At 39.7% G+C, this 19,126-nt stretch overlaps 1 protein-coding gene across 4 annotated transcripts in view; it reads left to right on the forward strand.

Annotated features, from left to right (window-relative positions):
• The first annotated feature begins 6,146 nt into the window (after positions 1-6,146).
• Positions 6,147-19,126, forward strand: part of ZBTB44 (zinc finger and BTB domain containing 44) — a 61,197-nt gene continuing 48,217 nt past the window's right edge. For 2 of the 4 annotated variants that reach the window (XM_059413732.1, XM_059413753.1), the window contains exon 1: positions 6,148-6,700. The gene's annotated coding sequence lies outside the window, so the exon portion shown is untranslated. Of the gene's footprint in view, positions 6,701-19,126 lie in introns of all 4 variants that reach the window. The other 2 variants (XM_059413743.1, XM_059413758.1) reach the window with 2 other exon arrangements.

Genomic DNA, 19,126 nt, shown 5'->3' on the forward strand with positions numbered 1-19,126 from the left:
TACAAAATCATTGCTATTTTTTAAAATTATGATGATAGCATTGTGGCATTTTTTAAGACTATCTCTTTTAAATATTTTAAGACTAAAATATTTACATAGAAAATCATACAATAACTATGATTTGCTTCAAAATAATATGGAGAGAGAAATATGACAGAGGATATGAATGAGGCAGTATTGGTCATGGTTTGGATGTGGTGGCTTGGATAATAGGTACAGAATCACATATTTTAATATTTTTCAACCCTTCTTTCTGCATTTTATATGTGTTGAATTCTCCATGGTAAAATTTTTTTTCTTTAAATTTGGAAAGCAAAATTGACATAAATTAATAATAAATTGTTATTTGGTAAGAATGAATATGATGGAAGAGTCAGGGATGATGCTGGATTTCTGATTTTTTTTTTTTTTTTAGATTTTATTTATTTATTTGACAGAGAGAGATCACAAGCAGGCAGAGAGGCAGGCAGAGAGAGAGGAAGGGAAGCAGGCCCCCTGCTGAGCAGAGAGGCCCCATGTGGGACTTGATCCCAGGACCCCGAGATCATGACCTGAGCCGAAGGCAGTGGCTTAACCCACTGAGCCACCCAGGCGCCCCAGATTTCTGATTTTTGATTGTAGATCTGAAGTGGTACCTTTCAGTGCCTTAGAAAACAATGAGCAAGAACTATGTTTACCAAAGGCCATTACATATTTGGACATGGGACGCCTGGGTGGCTCAGTTGGTTAATCCACTGCCTTTGGCTCAAGTCATGATCCCAGAGCCCTGGGATCGAGTCCCACATGGGGCTCCTTGCTCAGCCGGGAACCTGCCTCTCCCCCTGCATGTGCATGCTCTCTCTCTCTCTCTGACAAACAAATAAATAAAAAATCTTAAAAAAAAATATATTTGGACATGTTGAGTCTGAGGTGTCTCTGAACCAACCAAGCAAAGTAAAACTAGTAAGCAGTTAGGCAGACTGGGAACTGGGTAGAAAGATCTGGGCTAGTGGTATACATTTAAGAATCAATAGTTCAGAGTTTATGTGAGTGGATGGGATTGCCTGGGCATTGGCTCCCAGACTTGAGCATAGATCAAAAATACCCGGAGAGTTCACTCAAACACAGATGGCTGGGCCCTAACCCCAAAGCATCTGATTCATAGGTCTAGGTATGATTTAAGAATTTGCATTTCTAACAATTTGACAGGTGATGCTAATACTGTATGTAGGCCTGAGTACCACATTTTGGGAACCACTGGCCTCGGAAGCTAGTTCTCAACCCTGACAGACATGAGAATATCAGTGAAGACAAGGAAGAGAGTGCTTAACAAGACCAAATACTGCTCCAGCCAGTAAAATGATGGTGAAAAATACTATTTGGATTAGCAACATCAAAATAATTGGTGACTTTAAGAAGATATTAGTGGACAAAAGGGAAATTCAAATTAGAGGTGTTATAAAGTAATGAAGATTTAAAAATGAAGAACAGTTGAGTGTAGATAATAGTTTTGAGAAGTTTGGCTGTTAATCATGTGAGGAAGAAAAAATAGTAGTGTATCTGGTGGAAATATGGGGCTGAGAGCAGACACAAGGATTAAGATTGAATCCCTGAGATTAAATCATTACCCACTTCTGTGAATTGAAAAGAAATTAAAACACCAATTCCTTTTCTGAAAAGGAGTTGTATTTCAATCTTAAAGACCTGAAGAATCTTGAAAAGAATCTTGAACTCTGGTGTTGGATATTCTGGCATCCTGTGGAGGAACGGGGGTGTTTATTGAAGCACAAGCTAGCTTTTCCCCTGACATCACAGGTCACGGGAAGCTGCTGTTTCTACTAGCTGATAAAATTGGCCTTCGCACTGATTTTATTATTGATTTATTTGTCCGTTAAATGTGTATCAAATACCAATTATGTGCTAGACACTGTCCTAGGCTCTGGGATTAGTGTTGAATGACAAGAGTCATTAGAATTACAGTTGTAATTAGAAGAGTGTTAGACAAGACAACAGGGCACTCTGGGAATATATACATGGGATCTGATGCAATCTAGGGAACCAGGGGAGGTGGCCTTGAATGAGTGGTGGTCAAGAAGCGATCTGAATTCCATTTATATGGAATGTCCAGAATCGGCAAATCTGTAGAGCCAGAAAATAGACTAGTGTTTGCCTAGGGTTAGCGGAGTTGTGGAAGAAAGGGGAGTTACTGCTAATAAGTATGAGTTTCTTTTGGGGGTAAGGAGAGTGTTAAAAAAGTGATTGTGGTGATGGTTGTACAACACTGTAAATTTACTAAAACCCACTGAACCATATACAAATTGTATGGCATGTGAATTACATCTCAGTAAAGTTTATATATAAGTGAGATCTGAATATTGAGGGGAATTGGCTAAGGAATAAACTATTTCTTCACAGAGGGAAGAATGTGTGCATTGGAGGAAAGAGTATGGCATTTTAGGAGATGTGAAAAAAAATTCTGTGACTGGCATGTTTCTTGATAGAGTGTAATGACAGATGAAGCTGACCATCTTGAAAGAACCGAGACTGTACAGTGTTATAAAAGCCACACTAAAAGTTTGGGACTTTATCCTAATAACAATAGGAAACCAGTTGTTGCGCAATATGATCACTATGCCTTAGCATTCTGGCTACCAGGTGGAGAATGAAAGGAAGAAGAGTGTATTTGAGAAACCAGAAGAGTGTTATTAGAATTCTCCAGGCATGAACTATTGGTATCTTAGATTAGGACGGTGGCAACAGGATTGGACAAATTCAAGGCTTGCTGACAGATTAGAACTGAGATGTAACAGAGTGACACAGATAAGATGACTTGCTCAACTGAGTGGACAGTGAGATGGAAATAGAAGAGGTGCAGATTTTGGGATGGGGACAAGATTAGTTATTTTTCATATAGTTGGGACGATCTAATAAGAGAGCAAAGATGATTTGTACAGTAATGAGCTTTCCTCCACTGAGATTATTCAAGTCAGACTAGAGAAGTCGCGGACTAAACAACTAAAATTTCCATTCAGTTCTAAAGGTCTACTACAGGAAACTACCATTTGTGCCGGAATCTGGCCCCCAAAACACCTGCTGGCAGAAATGAGCCATTTTGCTGGAGCCTGAATTCCTCAGAACCATCTATTCCCAGTTAATAATTAAAGTTCCTCGGGAGGTCTCCATTTGTTTCACCTATGTGAAGAATTCTGGTTTCATAAAATCCCACAGCAGTGTTATTTAACTTAGTGTCAAAGAAAGGCCTACTGACTCCACCAACCCTAAGGCAAGTCTCTTCTCGCCCGGAAAGAAAAAGGTGGGAGGTTGCAGTAGCCACAGAAACTGACCCTGCCCAAAGCCAAAACACAGAGAGGGCTCCTACAAAATTAATCTCTGTATTTTTTTTTCCTCACACCCTCTCCAAATATCCAGCACTGGGCCCTTAGGGCCTAACAGCTGGCCATTTGTTGGTTAACAGATCCTCCAGGCCTGGGGTGAAGGTGGGGTGAGAAGATGATGGAGTTTTTGAATGTAAAATTGAAAAGCCAAAAGGGAGGGAAAAGGAGAGGCGAGAAGAACAAATAACAAGGAATCCGGAATCCGAAACAGCTGCTACCAGGTACCCTTAAGAAAACAGTAAAGATTTACCTAATGTCTTTTATTAACTGCCTTACCAAATGCCCTAAGAGAGGTAGATGGGGTTTGTTTGACTTTTTTTTTTTTTTTTAAGATTTTATTTATTCATTTGACAGAGAGAGATCACAAGTAGGCAGGCAGAGAGAGAAGTAGGCTCCCTGCTGAGCAGAGAGCCCAATGCCGGGGCTCTGAGATCCCAGGACCCTGAGATCATGACCTGAGCTGAAGGCAGAGGCTTAACCCATTGAGTCACCCAGGTGCCGCTAGTTTGACTACTTTATTCCCACCCTGATTCTTCACCAGTTGTAATGTCGTGCTCACAGTCTAACACACACCCAAAACCAGGGGTTCAAAACCTGCTCCTTCCAGAGCCTCGCTCTGTCACCACCATCCCTCTCCTAATGATGAAGTTCTAGAACCTAGGTGAGGTTCGGTGAGCTGAGGTCCGGAGCCAATGACCAAGAAAGAATTCTTGAGACACCTTTGGTGCAAAATGGTGGTTTATTAAAACACGGGGACATGACCCGTGGGCAGGAAGAGCTGCTGCTCGGGGTTGTGAGGGTAGGCGTGTTATATACCTTGCGGTTGGGGGAAGGTGAGGAGAAGGGAGGTTTCAATGGGAGTTTTCATATGCTAAAGAGGGCCTACTAGGTGCCAGGATGTCGGAGGCCTACCGGAGGCCTTGCCCTTGCAGTTCTTGCCCTTGCGGCTTGATCAATGTTGTCTTCAGACCAGCCTTTAACATTAGATAGTTGGGAGACTTTTTGGTGCAATGTCACAATCCTGCTATCAATCGTCTTTGTTAGTGAGATTTAGGACATTTGCAAGCCAAGGGAGACTCCTGTCTAGCAGGATGTGAGCTCTGCAAGTTAACTATTTGCTTATTGTTCACTGCAGTCAGGGCTGCCTGAGGGATGCTACACTTAGGACTGAGGGGAAGTGGATGAAGGTGGGGGTACAAGGCGCCAGCTTTTGCTTTGTCCTCAGCCAGCCTCGTGCTCCCTCATCACTAAGGTAAGCCTTCCACCTTCTTCTTCTTTCCCTTCTGCAAATCTCACCACAAAACTTTCTGGGCCTAATTCACATCGTTCTGACTCTCCCCATCTCTGAAATGGGAATAATAAAAATCATGGTAGGAATAACAGTAAAACCTATACAGTATAGTTGCCGTGAGGATTAAACATTCTATATACTTGAGAATTTGCTGGAACTGCAAAGGACTGTAAAATTAGATGTCGTTTTTATTGCCTTTATTTCTAAAGTCGAGTTCAGTTGTTAGAATTAGGGTGCCAGGATGCTTGGCTGCTCATCAAAGGGATTAGGGAAGGGGTTAATGTTAGATGTTGCCAAGTGTTTCAGGGGAAAAAATCCACTCCACTCCACTTGAAGCAGGACGTCAACTCACCTTGCACAAAAAGCCCTTGGGAAAGAAGACTTTCGGTTTAAAAGCTGAAGGCGTGGGAAAGCAAAGTATTCAAAGCAGACAGCCTGAGAGCTCTGGGCCTCCAGGCCCGCAACCTGGTCGCCTCCCCGCACCTGGGGCGTTCTTCCGCCTGCGGTGAGCGCCCCTCCCACTGCCGGGTTTCAGTCCCGCCAGGTGTGGGGAAAAGGCTTAGGGCTCTGGAAGTTTTAACATTTTAAGAGATTCTGCAGTTGACCAAGAACTCTAAAATCCCCGTGTCACTTTGGGGTGCTCCACACACTACCCCCGTGGTAAGGCCCAGGAAAGTGATGGTGTAATAAAATGAGATTCGAGGTCGTGGAAAGAATAGGCATATATACGTGCCCCCGTGTTGGAGGGAATGAGATCGATTTGGGTGTTGATTTCTCCAGTCATTTCAGAACCGCACTTCCTGCCAGATCGCCCAGGGCAATGCTAGAACAATCTTAGGGTATTGAAAAAAAATGCCAGTTCAAAAGGCGATTCAAAATCGGGGATACCGGCTGCGGGCCGGTTGTTTACAAAAAAAGCGACCGCATCCCTCACGTGTTTGGCCACACACCTTCGCAGGCCTCAGTTTCCCAGTGTGAAAAATGGGCGGACTACTGGCCCACCTCCCTCACTGAGAGAAAGGGGCTGGGTGTTCGTTCCAGTTTCGTCCCGACTAACAGAAACCACTTGAGAAACGAGGAGTTTCTTTCGTTTTCAGTTGAGGGGGGGGGGGGGATGCAATAAGCGTGAACCATGCTCAGAAATGCCGCTGTCAGTATAGGTGGGGAGCTGGCTGAGAAGAGGCTAGAGGAAGGCCAAACTGGGCAGTACTTCTACCGCATATGAATGTAAATCCGCACGTGTGCACATACACAAACGCACACAGACGGTATCAAAATCCACGGGTGTGTAAGGAGACCTCACCACCCACAGTTCAAATCCCAAGGACCAGGAGCGGCCTCTTCTGCGCTTGCGCATTAACCGCGTTTTCGCCACCCCCCCAACCCCGCTGGCGCCCCGCCCCCGAGCTCATTCTGCCCCACCCACTTTCCCTCCCCTTCCCCAGCCCGGCCGCCCGCGCAGAGCACTGTGGGACACAAACAAAGTGCCCCCAAACAGGCTGGAGTGAGCGGAGCGGCAACGGCCGCGGCGCCGGCCCGCACGCGCGCGGCGGCGGCTCCCTCCCAACCTCCCCCTCCCCTCCCCTCACTCCCTTTCCCCTTCCCCACCCCGCCCCATCGAGAAAACGCGAGCCGTCGCCGCGCTCCCCAAACCGCCGCCTACCTTCGGCCAACCGCCCCCAACGGCCGCCAGCGCGCGGCTCTCCGGGCCCCCTCGCTCCTCCCCTCAGGCCCCTCCGAGAGCCGCGGGTGCTTCCCTCCCGCCGCTTCGCCCTCTCCCACCTCCCAGGCACGCTGCTGGTTGTGCCGCCATGCCCCAGCCACAGGCTGTCCACGGGCCTAGGCGCGGCGGCCCGAGATAGGGTCCCCTCAGCCTCCCCGGGGAGGAGAGAGGCCGCGAGCCGCGCGCTCCGCCCCCTCCCCCCGGGCTGTCGCCGCCGCCGCCGCCGCCGCCGCCACCTCGCCGCCTCAGCCTGGCGGGGAGGAGGAGGAGGAGGAGCACCAGGCCTCCGGGCCCCGGCACCGCCGCCCTCAGGTAATGGGGAAAGGGGGGCGAGCGGGCCGTTTGGCCCCAGCGGGGGCAATAACTAGCCACTCCTCGCCGCCAGTGCCCTCGGGGTGCGTCCGCCCAGGGGCTGACACCACCACGCGTCCCCCATCTGGCGCTGGACGGAAAGGAAAGCCTGATCTTGTCACCCAATCCGCTCCGGGAGACACCCCATAGGGTCCCCTCATTGGCATTTAATCCTTCAAGGAGGAGACTAGCCTTCGGCCCCCCAGTTGGAAATCACCCCGATCGTTCCGGGTGCTCCCCATCATTTGCATGCCCATTTGCCCAACACCCTAACCCAAAGAAGGCAGAGGTGTTACCTCCTCTCACCTGGTCGAACCCGAGACCTGTCCCCCCCACCTCCCCCCACCACCGTGTCCCCTGCTGCCTTTTCTCTGGTACTGGAAAGAAAAGAATCGCACTCTTAAAAAATAATAACAAACACCTCTTTTTCCTCTCTACCTGAGGATCACTCGGCATCTAGTTATTTTCTGCTGGCCTAGCCAGAAAAAAGGGGGTTACCTGCAAGTGAAATGACAAGTACATTAGAACTGATGAAAGGAAATTGCATCCTTGTAAGTTCTATAAATCTTAACCAGAATTTAGAATAAAGATTAGTAATTGTGTACTTTACTGAAACTTACAGAAATGAAGACAAAAACTTAAGTTTTTTCAACATATAAATAAATCTGTTGAGGTCAGGAAAAAATTCTCTTCCACTTATTTTCTTACAGGTTTTTTCAGATACAGACTAACACCATAAGCACATAAACAATTTGATAGGATGGCAAATAGTTTGGCTTGGTAAAATTTTTGTGATTTCCTTTTGCCTAGGCTTTCAGTTAGAATTATTGGATTAGAAAAAGTATTATATAAATCTTCATTTCCCTCATTACTTCACATTGACTGCCAGTGGATTAATAATATTTAATTGTACCTAATGTAGTTTCCTTATCACGCAATGTGAAAATAATGAAAGAAATGTTTTCCTGTAGTCTTGTATTTTAGGAAGGTAACATTCATTAATTATGGAAACCAGATTTACTTATTTTGTGCACTACAGGCATTTTACGTATGTAATCTTATTTAATCCTCAGAACAACCTAATGATTTAGATACTGTTACTTTAATTTTATATAGATGAGACAAATAACACAGCTAGAAGTGAAAATTGTACCCAGATATAATCGCAATGTGAGTATATTTCTGCTTTGCCTCTCAATACAGGAACACTTTTTCAACCTTATAATGAAAAATTTGTCTTAATGAAATTGAGAAAGAAATACTGAATACTCCACTGTGTAGATTCAGTGAGTAATATTTATTGTTCGGTCTTCACTTCTCCCTTTCTGTGTCTCTGTGGGTGTGACCATTTGAAAGTAAGTTGCATACAACAGGACCCTCAACTATTTGAGCATGCATTTCCTAAAAATAAAGGGCATTCTCCTACTTATCCCAAACATCGTTATCAACTTCTTTCTAAATTAACAATCCGTATGCAGATTTCCTCTTTATTCTAAAATCTCCTTGAGAAATTTGTCCTTTTCTGAAGTCAGTCAAGATTAATGTATTGCATTTGATGATTATCCCTTTTAAAAAGAATAATACCCATCTCCTTTTTTTCTAACACTTAATTGACCAAACCAGTTGTCTTACAGAATACTTCGGCATTCTAGATTTGTCTGTTTCTTCTTAGTGGCATTTAACTTATAACCCAACCCCTTGAATTTTCTGTTACTGGAAGTTAGATCTCCTTTGGCAAGAATAAGGGATACTATGTACTTCATACTGCTTCACAAACTGGTATATGTTGTCAGATTGCTATACTATTAGTGATGCCAAATGACCACTCAAGTGGTGACTGCCAATCTGTTATAAGGGTGTGGTTTGCTGTTTGTGATTTGTACATCATCTTGGGGTAATACTTGACACCAAGCAAATATCCTGTTCCTGGCCACCTTTTGCTTAGTGATTTTAACACTCTTTGGTGGCTCTTGATTAAATCTGTTTTATGGAGATTAAAATGTAAAAACGATTTCCTTCATTAGCTAGGGATAAACTAAAGTTCTTCCTACAAATGTGCAGTAAATGCTTGATTTTTTCCCTTTGATTATCAGTATTCAGAGAAAGGATTGGAGAAATAGTTACCCCAGTGGTTGCAAATGAGATTTTTTTTCCTTCTTTTTTTTTTTTTTTTTTGCGAGATACACTTTGGACTCATGGTATTTAGTGTATTTATTCATTTTTTAAAAGAACTGTTACAGTCATTTTTCTTTTTGATCAGATTGTCCCAGATTTGGATAGTAGGAACCTTTTCAACCTGGCTCCTGTGTCCTTTTTTTTTTTAAACACTCCTGATTGCCATTGGAGCATTCTTGGAGTGCTTTCAGGCACAAGATACCCAACGCTTACCTTGTTACTTTCTTTGTTCTAGATCTGGAATGGGCTGTCTATCTAAGGAGTCTTGGTTCTGTTTGATGAGAAAGGGTATATAGAAACCAAGATCAGGATGTGGATATATTCATATTCATTGCTGCTGGAGTGTCATTGCTTCAAGACCCTTTCAGAGGAAAGAACTAAAAAATGGTTTTTTGCTTATTTGTTGAATTCTAAGTTTATAGTGATATATCCAGTTCGAATTTAACATAGCAGACTTTTCCTTCTTTGATTTTATATTTGTCTCTTAAATGAAAATCTTGGTGCATGATATAAAGGGTATATAATCAGAGTATTTATGGTGTTCAGAAGTCACTTGAAATACTTTTCTGTTTATTTAAGCTACTAATTTGATACAGTTCATTTGTTTTATTTATTATTTTGGGGTTTTCTTTATTTTTGAATATGTCAAATATATGGTTCAATACATAGTTCAAAAGACAACTGTTTTTAAAAGTATGGTTAAAGAAGCCTCACCCAAATTAATTTTTAAGATGAAGTAGACCCTTTAGTATCTAATATATTCTCATATGTTTTAACTGCAGAAGGCTTAGCAGTATGTTACTTCCTTGAAGTGATGTAGGAGTAATTTTAAATTTTGCAATTAGATTCTGATTCCTCTGGCAAAGAGAAAGAATTAAGACTAATCCTTGAAGGTGAGCAGAAAAATATACTTCAAGCTTCTGCACACTTTACTTGAAAATCAAGTCTTTAAAGAGGTATGGAGATGGTGGAAGTTTTATGAATCCATCTACTTGAATGCCACAAAAAAACCCGACATGCAGTCTGTGGATATAAAGGGCATTCGGACGTGTAATCAGTGACAACAGCATGTTTTGTTTGGATTGGGCAAAATTTGATAGAAATTATAATTAGGTATTTAAATGAGAGTTTAGGAGGGAGCAGTGGTTGTCTAAAGTGGGCAGAGGACAGTCAGTTTATCTCAATCACCTACCACCCAGGTGCTATAAAAAGCAAAAGATGCGGCCCATGTGTTTTCCTCTTTGTGTGCTATCACTGCTTTGGGTAACAGAGTGAACATCAATTTCCTTCAGGGAGTGGAGTGGGAAAATGGAGAATGTTTGTGCTTTGGACCCATTCACTTATTCTGTCCTCAATCTCAGTAAAAAGAGATTTCCTAATATTAGAACACATAAAGTAAATAATAGAACACATAAAGTAAGGGGGGAAATGTCACAAACAGTTGCATAAGTATGTATAACCACATGACAGGTAGAACCAATTGTGATAGAGTGAAGGGGAAAATACACTAAGAATATTGCTAACATTCGTTGAACCCTTTCAGAAAGTCAGCATTGTACTAAACATTTTATTTCATTTAAATTTCACATTAACTCTTTGATATGGCTGCTAATATCTTATTTTGCGAGTAAGGAAACTGTAATCCAGCTTTCACACTCAAGTCTGTCTTCAGAATTAGCATTATACTACTTTGGTACACCTCATAGCTAAATATAATGGGTAGTAAAATATATTTCATTAACCATGAATTAAAGGAAGTACGGGACTGATGTTTGTCCTGTAGCAACACTGAAGATTGTATGTCAAGAGCCCCAAGTGCTTGTCATATCTATTACACATCTTTAGTATATCAGACTTTGCTTCAGAAACTGCATTTAGATACCATTTTAATAGGTATTTAAATAGTAGAGCATCAGGGCGCCTGGGTGGCTCTTGATTTCACCCCAGGTCATGATCTCAGGAGCATGTGATTGAGCCACACTTCTAGCTTTGCGCTTGGGAGAGTCTGCATGGGATTCTCTGTCTCCCTCTCCCCACCCCCCATTCCTACACCCTACATAGTCTCTCAATCAGTCAAACTTTGCATAAGTGAATAAATAAGCATCGAAAATCAAGGTGGATTGGTGGATGGATAGATATGTGATAAAACAAGTATAATAATGTTAACGGTAGAATCTAGGTATGGTTATGCACATATTCACCTGTAAAATTCTTTAAATTTTGATCCATCTGAGATTTTTCATAATAAAATATCAGGAGTGATTAGCAATATATTGTTATAAAACATTGATAGTTCTGTAAAAACCAGTAACATGCTATATCCTCTATGCCTACAGTGATTTTCTTAAATTTTTAGTAAGTCTTCCTAGCCCTATAAAGGATAAAAATTGTCACCGAAAATGATCAAGAGTCAAAGACTGTTGTTGTAAAGGGGTTTACTTCATCAGTTCAGAGGCTCTTTTTTTTTTTTTTAAGATTTTATTTATTTATTTGACAGAGAGAGATCACAAATAGGCATAGAGGCAGGCAGAGAGAGAGAGAGGAAGAAGCAGGCTCCCCGCTGAGCAGAGCCTGATGCGGGACTCGATCCCAGGACCCTGAGATCATGACCCGAGCCGAAGGCAGCTGCTTAACCCACTGAACCACCCAGGCGCCCAGTTCAGAGGCTCTTAATTAGGCTCCTTCCAGCTATAGTTTTGAGTATCTTTATAAATATTAGATATATTAAATTTGTATATATACTTTTTCCCCCTATGATGTTCTGATACTCGGAGGACTGCTGTTGAGCATACTTTTCATGTAAGCTTTTTGGGCTGTTTTTACTTTAAATGCCTCACATTGACAAAACAAACAGTTCTCAGTGTACCAGAGAATGATTGGGAGAAACTTATCCCCTGGTGGACTGAAAGCCACATTAGTTTTCTTTGTTCTTTATATTGGAAATGCATTGCCCCATTTTAGACAGTGAGCTGGAAGTCTCTAGATTCTTAGTCATAGAATCTAAAATAATGATTGTATACCTTAGATTTATATTATAATCCTGCTTGAAGGGCATATTGACTTATTACATTTATTTCTTCGCTAACATTTTTAGTGCCAAGGGTGACCTTAGCTAGCACATTTTTACATAACTGATTTTGGAGTAAATCACTTGCTTGAGTTGTATCATCATGGTATTTCATATTGATATCTCTGTCTTAGAATAGTGAAAACTGATAGATGAAACTTATTAATGTCTCACTCTTGGAGAACAGAACCATCCTTGTTTCCACATTGAGTGTTCTTCTATTAGTAATTTTTGGTATAGCTTTAAAAACTTGAAAATGTTTTATAAGTGATCAGTTTATAATGTCAGTTCTGTATTGCTATCCTACAGTAGTTAAAATGTATGTATTTTATATATGTTGAGGGAATTTGGTTATTTATTTGGTTTTGATTGTTTTTGGTGCATTCAGCATAACTACAGATATCTTGGGGGTAGCATATAACCCAAGACTTTGAATCTCTGGAATCAGGATTTTGTAGAACTTTCACCCCTCTGACTTCTGAAACAACTTTAGATAATTATTTTTAAATTATTTCCTCTTAATTCAGATCTTAACCTAAGTGTCTGATCCTCACCTACTTTTAGCAAGCAAAAGCAAGCATATTTAGTACTAGTCTCTATTAAATATTGTATTTGTGCTCTCTGCTAAAATTAAGAAATCTTTGGTCTAAACAAAAATAAAATAAAATGTTAAGAGTTTCCAGGGCTTGGGCATACTTGTTTTGCTTCATTTCGTTTTTCTCTTACTGCTGTTGTTTAACTGGGGAGGGAGGGTGTTGTATAGTTTCTTTCTTCTACTTTTAATTTTTTCTCCTTTTTACGTTTTGATTTCCTCTATCCCAACCCCCCCCCCCCCCCCTTTTTTTTTTTGGTCTCTTTGCTTCTCCTTTCTGCTTTGGATCTTCCAACACTGCTCATTTCCTTTTTTGTAGCTTTCTTTTACTTGATGAGCACAGTTGCTTTATTTTTGATGCCTTTTCCATGCCTTATAAAACTATACAAACCATACCTGTATGAGAATTATTTCTATTTACAGGAATTACTGCCTCTCTTTGTTTTTTATTGTTTCTTCCTCATTTCTTTTACTTCCTTCAGTTAGGTTTACTTAGCTTTACTTTGAGAGCTAGCACACACTGGGTTCACATCTTGACTCTTAAACTTACTGTATGTGGTTTTGGGCCAGTTTCCTTAACTTCTTTGTGCTTCGTTTTCCTTACTGGTAAAATGAAGATACCAAAGTGTTACCTATCCCAAGATTGTGTGAAAATTAAATTATTTAATATGTAAAAATACTTAGAACAATGCTTGGTGTATATTGAGTACTGTTTAAGTATTAAGTAAGATTATTGTTCTTTTAAAAAAAAAAAAAACTAGTTCAAAGCCACAGATTATTTTTTGGCAGTTTATTGAGATAAAACTAAAAAGCCGTAGGTTATTGCCACTACAAATTGTGATCTCCCAATTTTATTTGGGTCTTCGGTACCTCCTAGCCATCATTATAGGGTTTTTTCTCAACATTTTTCTCGTTTCATTTTCCTCAAAATTGTACTTTTATCTTTTCTCTTCTCAGCAGTCTTCCTCTACCTGTAGTTTCAAAGAGAAATAATAGAAAAGCCAAAGCTATCAGACAAGAACTCTCACTACTTGTCACCACCCACCTATAAACTTAGCTGTAACTGCACTTTTCCTTTTCTCTTGTTTCCTATCACTGGGTCTCCTTCTGTTTAAGGCTAATTTTTTTACTCATGCACTGACTCTAGTTTCTGCCTATGTAGGGACCTTGTGCTATTATCGCTGTTTCCTCTGTCTTTAACTTTTCCTTCTTTGAGTCTTTCCAACCACTGTCAAAACATTTCTATATTTTACTATAATAAAAACAATATATCTGGGGAGGAAACATTCTCTAATTTCTCCCATTCTATAAAAGTACCAGTATCCTCCCTTCAGCCCTTATTTCCCTCCAACTAACTCTCTTGCTCTATCTTTAGAAACAGACTTCTTCAGATTGAATTGTCTCTACTTACAGTTTTCACTTCCTCATTTCTGTATACTCTTTTTCTTTGTTGCAGTCTGACTCTACTATATGCTGTTATAAGATCATCAATATTTCTTGTGGCTAAATCAGATAGACTGGTTTATATCTTATTTGACCTATTAGCAGCATTTGACACTGACAACCACTCCTTGAAATACTTGGTTTTTGGAATATTCTACCTTCCTGGTCCTTCAGAATAACTTTTTTCCAGATTTTCTTTTTGCTGCCTCCCACCATCTTTTTCCTCCTCTTGCTTTCCTTGATCATTTTAGCTAAAAGTTTATCAATTTTGGATCCTAGCTAATGATCCTCTTTAAAGGACCATTTGGGCTTTAACTTGTTCTGGGTCTGTTTCCTACTCTATGTCTGTGCTTCATTTCCTTCTGTTTGTTTTGAGCTTGCTTTGCACTCTTTCTAGCTTCTTAAAGTAGAACAGTAGGCCATTGATTTTTTTTTTTTAATTCTAGTGAAATACAGCTTTAAAGACTTGTTACCTTAACTATTTTAAGTCTACAGTTCGATGGCATAAAATACATTCACGCTCTTAATGCAACCATTAGTGCCATTCATCTCTAGAACTCTTCATCTTACAAAACTATAACTGTGTACCCATTAAACAGTAACCCCCATTCTCCTCCCTTCCCAAGCCCCTGGAACCCACCCTCCTACTTTTTTTTCTGTGAATTTGACTACTCTCTAAACCTCATATTGGTATTAGACAATGTCCTTTTGTGACTGGTTTATTTCATTTAGCATAGCTGTCCCTGGGATTTATTCATATTGTACTGTGTATCAGATTTCCTTCATTTTTAAGACTAAATCATATTCTATTGTATGTGTATACCATATTTCCTTTATCTTCCGTTGATGGACACTTGGAGTACCTCTACCTTTTGGCTATTGTGAATAATGGTCTCATGGATATTTGTGCACAAAAGATGTTCATGTGCCTGCTCTCATTTCCTTAGGATATATACTCAGAAGTAGAATTGCTGGATAATATGATATTCTATTAAGTTTTTTTTTTTTTAAGATTTTATTTATTTATTTGACAGAGAGAGACACAACCAAGGAGGGAACACACAAGCAGGGGGAGTGCTTCCAGCCAAGCCAAGCCAGGGAGCCTGATGCGGGCCTCCATCCCAGGACCCTGGGATCATGACCTGAGCCAAAGGCAGATGCTTAACAACTGAGCCACCCAAATGCCCCTCTATTTTTTAAGTGTTTTAGGAACGCCCATACTGTGTTCCACAGTGGCTATACTTAATATTCCCACCAACAGTGCACAAGGATTTTTTCCTTACACATTCTCACCAACACTTGCTACTTTTTGTGTATTTTGTTGTGTTTTATTTTATTTAATAAGAGCCATTCTGATGGGTAGAAGGTGGTAGGTGTGTGATTATAGGCCACTGATTTTTAGACATTCTTTTCTAATATATGTATTGAAAACTATAAATATTACCCCAAGCAATGCTTTAGCAACATCCTACAAATCTTAATAATGTATTTTAATTATTACTCAGTTAAAAATACTTTCCAGTTTCCTTTGTTGCTTCCTTCAGTCAACATGTGAATTATTTCAGTATTTTGTTTCCAAATATTTGGGGTTTTCTTTAACTCCTTGATTTCTAATCGTATGTGTTTATGTATGGTGAAAGAACATTTTCTTTTTTTTTTTTTCCCTTTGAGAGAACATTGTGTACATTCGTTCATTTAAACTTTGTTAAGATTTGTCTTAATGGTCCAGCATATCTGTCTTGATGAGCATACTGTGTTGTTCTTGAAAAGAGTATGTATTCTGCACTATAAATATCAGGTCAAGGTGGTTGATGGTATTATTCAGATCTTTTATGTCTTTTTAGTAACTTTGGAGTAGGAGCTAGTTCTGTCAGTTATTGAGACAGATATTAAAAGTTCCAAGGGGCGCCTGGGTGGCTCAGTGGGTTAAGCCGCTGCCTTCGGCTCAGGTCATGATCTCAGGGTCCTGGGATCGAGTCCCACATCGGGCTCTCTGCTCAGCAGGGAGCCTGCTTCCCTCTTTCTCTCTCTCTCTGCCTGCCTCTCCATCTACTTGTGATTTCTCTCTGTCAAATAAATAAATAAAATTAAAAAAAAAAAAAAGTTCCAAGTATTATTGTGTATTGTCTTTCTCCTTAACTCTGTCAGTGTTTACTGCTTATATTTTAAAGCATTGTTATTAGGTGCACACACATTTCTTACTGTTACACACTTCTATCTCCAATAATATTTTTGTCTTGAAGTCTGTCTGATAATAAAAATAGGGAACTCAGCCTACCTGTCTTCATTGTTTGCATGGTAAATCTTCTAACATACCTGTGTCCTCTTATTTATTTCTTAAAAAGAGCATACAGTTGGACTTGCTTTTTTATTCCTATTCTGCCTTTTAGTTGAAATGTTGAGTCCATTAAAATTTAGTGTAGTTAAATCAAGTCCAGAATCAAATTATTGGCAGGGTTGGTTCCTTCTGAAGGAAGGAACCTATGAGGAATAAGCTCTGCCATTCCCTTTGCTTCTGTTAGTGCCATGGCTTCTGGCAGTAGGTCTCCAGGCTTTACTTGGTATTCTCCCTGTGTGTCTGCTTTCATTCAAATATCCCCTTTATGTAAGGACATCATAATTACCTCATTTTTTTTAAAGATTTTATTTATTTATTTGAGAGAGAGAGAATGCGCAGGGGAGAGGGGTAGAGGGAGAAGTTGAGTCCACTGTTTGGCTTGATCCCAGGATCGGGGATCAGGACAAGAGCTGAAGGCTGACGCTTAACCAACCGAGCCACCCAGGTGCCCCCCCAATTACCTCATTTTAACTTGATTACCTTTGTAAAGAGCCTGTTTCCAAATCAGGTGACATTTTCAGGTACTGGGGATTATATTAATCATATGGGGGGGGGGGACAGTACAATCCATAATAAGACACATTTAAAGTTGGCAGCACTGTGAAGGCCTGTTGAGTAAAGTCACTGTAGTTGTTTCTAAAGGAAACACATTGAAACTCTTGAGTACTTGGTGTGAGGGCTTAAAAACTCTTCAGGGAAGAAAAGAAATCTCTTGAAATGCTAATTAGCTAAAACAGACTTGAATTTAACTTTCTCATGTAAGGATCCCAAAGAGTGAATAAGATCTGTCCTTTCTTTAAGCTTGCTTTCTAATAATAATGAATTGATACTAACAGCTGATATTCCTTACATACTGTGATTGAATCCTTATGAATGGCAACATGATGGGATAGGAGGAAGGGACTATGAATTTGAATTTTATAGTCAAATAGACTTCTGTTCAAATCCTGATTTTATTATTTATTTATAGGACAAAGGCCAAGTTAATTGTACCTTTGATTTCCTCATTTATAACTGGATTTTTAAATCCCTTTCTCAGAATCATGAATCCAGAGTGAGATAAAGACACCTGGTGAATTACTCAATATATATTAACTAATCTTCCCTTAATGTAGAAATTAACAATCAGCATGACTCTGGCTACAAGCAATGAGAGGAAATTCTAATAGTTCGGTTACTGGTCTAACTGATTTATTAAATCCTGGTAAATCTCAGTCTCTTTCTTAAACTCTGAAGTAATTAAAATCTTTGATTAAAAAATGGCTAGTTATAAAAGTTAAATGATTTTTTTATAGCTCAGATACAGTGATCCATCTGAAATTCTTTCTGAAACTTAATAAACACTTAAGGAAGACCCATGGGAAATAAACCATTGTCAAATTAAAGATCACAGACACTTTTATTATTACTGTTCAGAGAAAGTAAAAGTGTGTTCTCAAATATGAGTACTCAATGTGAATCTATTCTAAAAAGTATACTTCCTTTCATAGAAGAATACAGGTATTTGTTTTTGCTTTAGAACAAAATTTAAAATTGTGGTACTGTAATATTTGTAAAAAGTTAATTCTTAATGATAGTGAAAAACATCTTATTTTAACTTAATAACTTTCTAGAGAGAGAAGTAATTGAGTTGCAGTTTTCACTAGTTCACTTACATACATTTTCTGTGTAGTTTTAGCATGAAATTTTTTTTTTATAAACATATAATGTATTATTAGCCCCAGGGGTATAGGTCTGTGAATTGCCAGGTTTACACACTTCACAGCACTCACCATAGCATATACCCTCCCCAATGTCCATAACCCCACCACCCTCAGTTTGTTTTTATGACATTAAGAGTCTCTTACGGTTTGTCTCCCTCCTAATCCCATCTTGTTTCATTTATTCTTTCCTACCTCCCAAACCCACCACGTTGCAGCTCCACTTCCTAATATAAGGGAGATTATATGGTAGTTGTCTTTCTGTGATTGACTTATTTTGCTCAGTATAATACCCTCTAGTTCCATCCATGTTGTTGCAGATGGCAAGATTTCATTTCTTTTGATGGCTAGCATGTAATTTTTATCTTGAGTTATGGCTCTTCTGTTTTTTTTGTTTGTTTTATGGCTTATCTGTTCTTAAACTTTGCATGTCCTATATGTTAAACTCTAATTTATTCAGCATTTTTTAAGTGCTCTCTCTGTGTTAGGGAGAATACACACAGAATACACATAGCCTCAGCCTCTCACGTAGCATGTGTGTCCATAAGACCACAAGATCTACAAACAGTTGATCGCCTGTTATACATAAACTACTGAGGTTGAGCAGTGGTTCTTTTGTGGCCATAAATGGATGCCCAGTGAGAATCACTGCACTATAATAACCAGTGTTTCTAGTAAGAATATAATAGGTAAATGGTATAGAAGCAGAAATGATTAAGAACCTCCAGGTGTATCCAAATGAAGACTTTGCATAAATGTTCATAGCAGCTTTACTTGTAATAGCTTCAAACTGGAAATAACTCAAAAGTTTGTCAACAGTTAAATGAAAAACAGATTCTAATATATCTATACAATAGAATAGTACTCAGCAGTAAAAGGAATAAAAATTCTTGAGCCCAACAATGTGGATGAATCTCAAAATAATTTTATCCAGTGAAAGAACCCAGATAAGTAATAAAGTCTGTATTGTATAATTCTATTATATAAAGTTCTGGAAAATGCAGCTAATTTAAAATGAAAAGCAAATAATTAGTTGCTACAGAGGAATATAGAGGGGAAAATTGCAAAAAGA

This window comes from Mustela nigripes, chromosome 1, assembly GCF_022355385.1.
Source record: "Mustela nigripes isolate SB6536 chromosome 1, MUSNIG.SB6536, whole genome shotgun sequence".
Classification (NCBI taxonomy): domain Eukaryota; kingdom Metazoa; phylum Chordata; class Mammalia; order Carnivora; family Mustelidae; genus Mustela; species Mustela nigripes.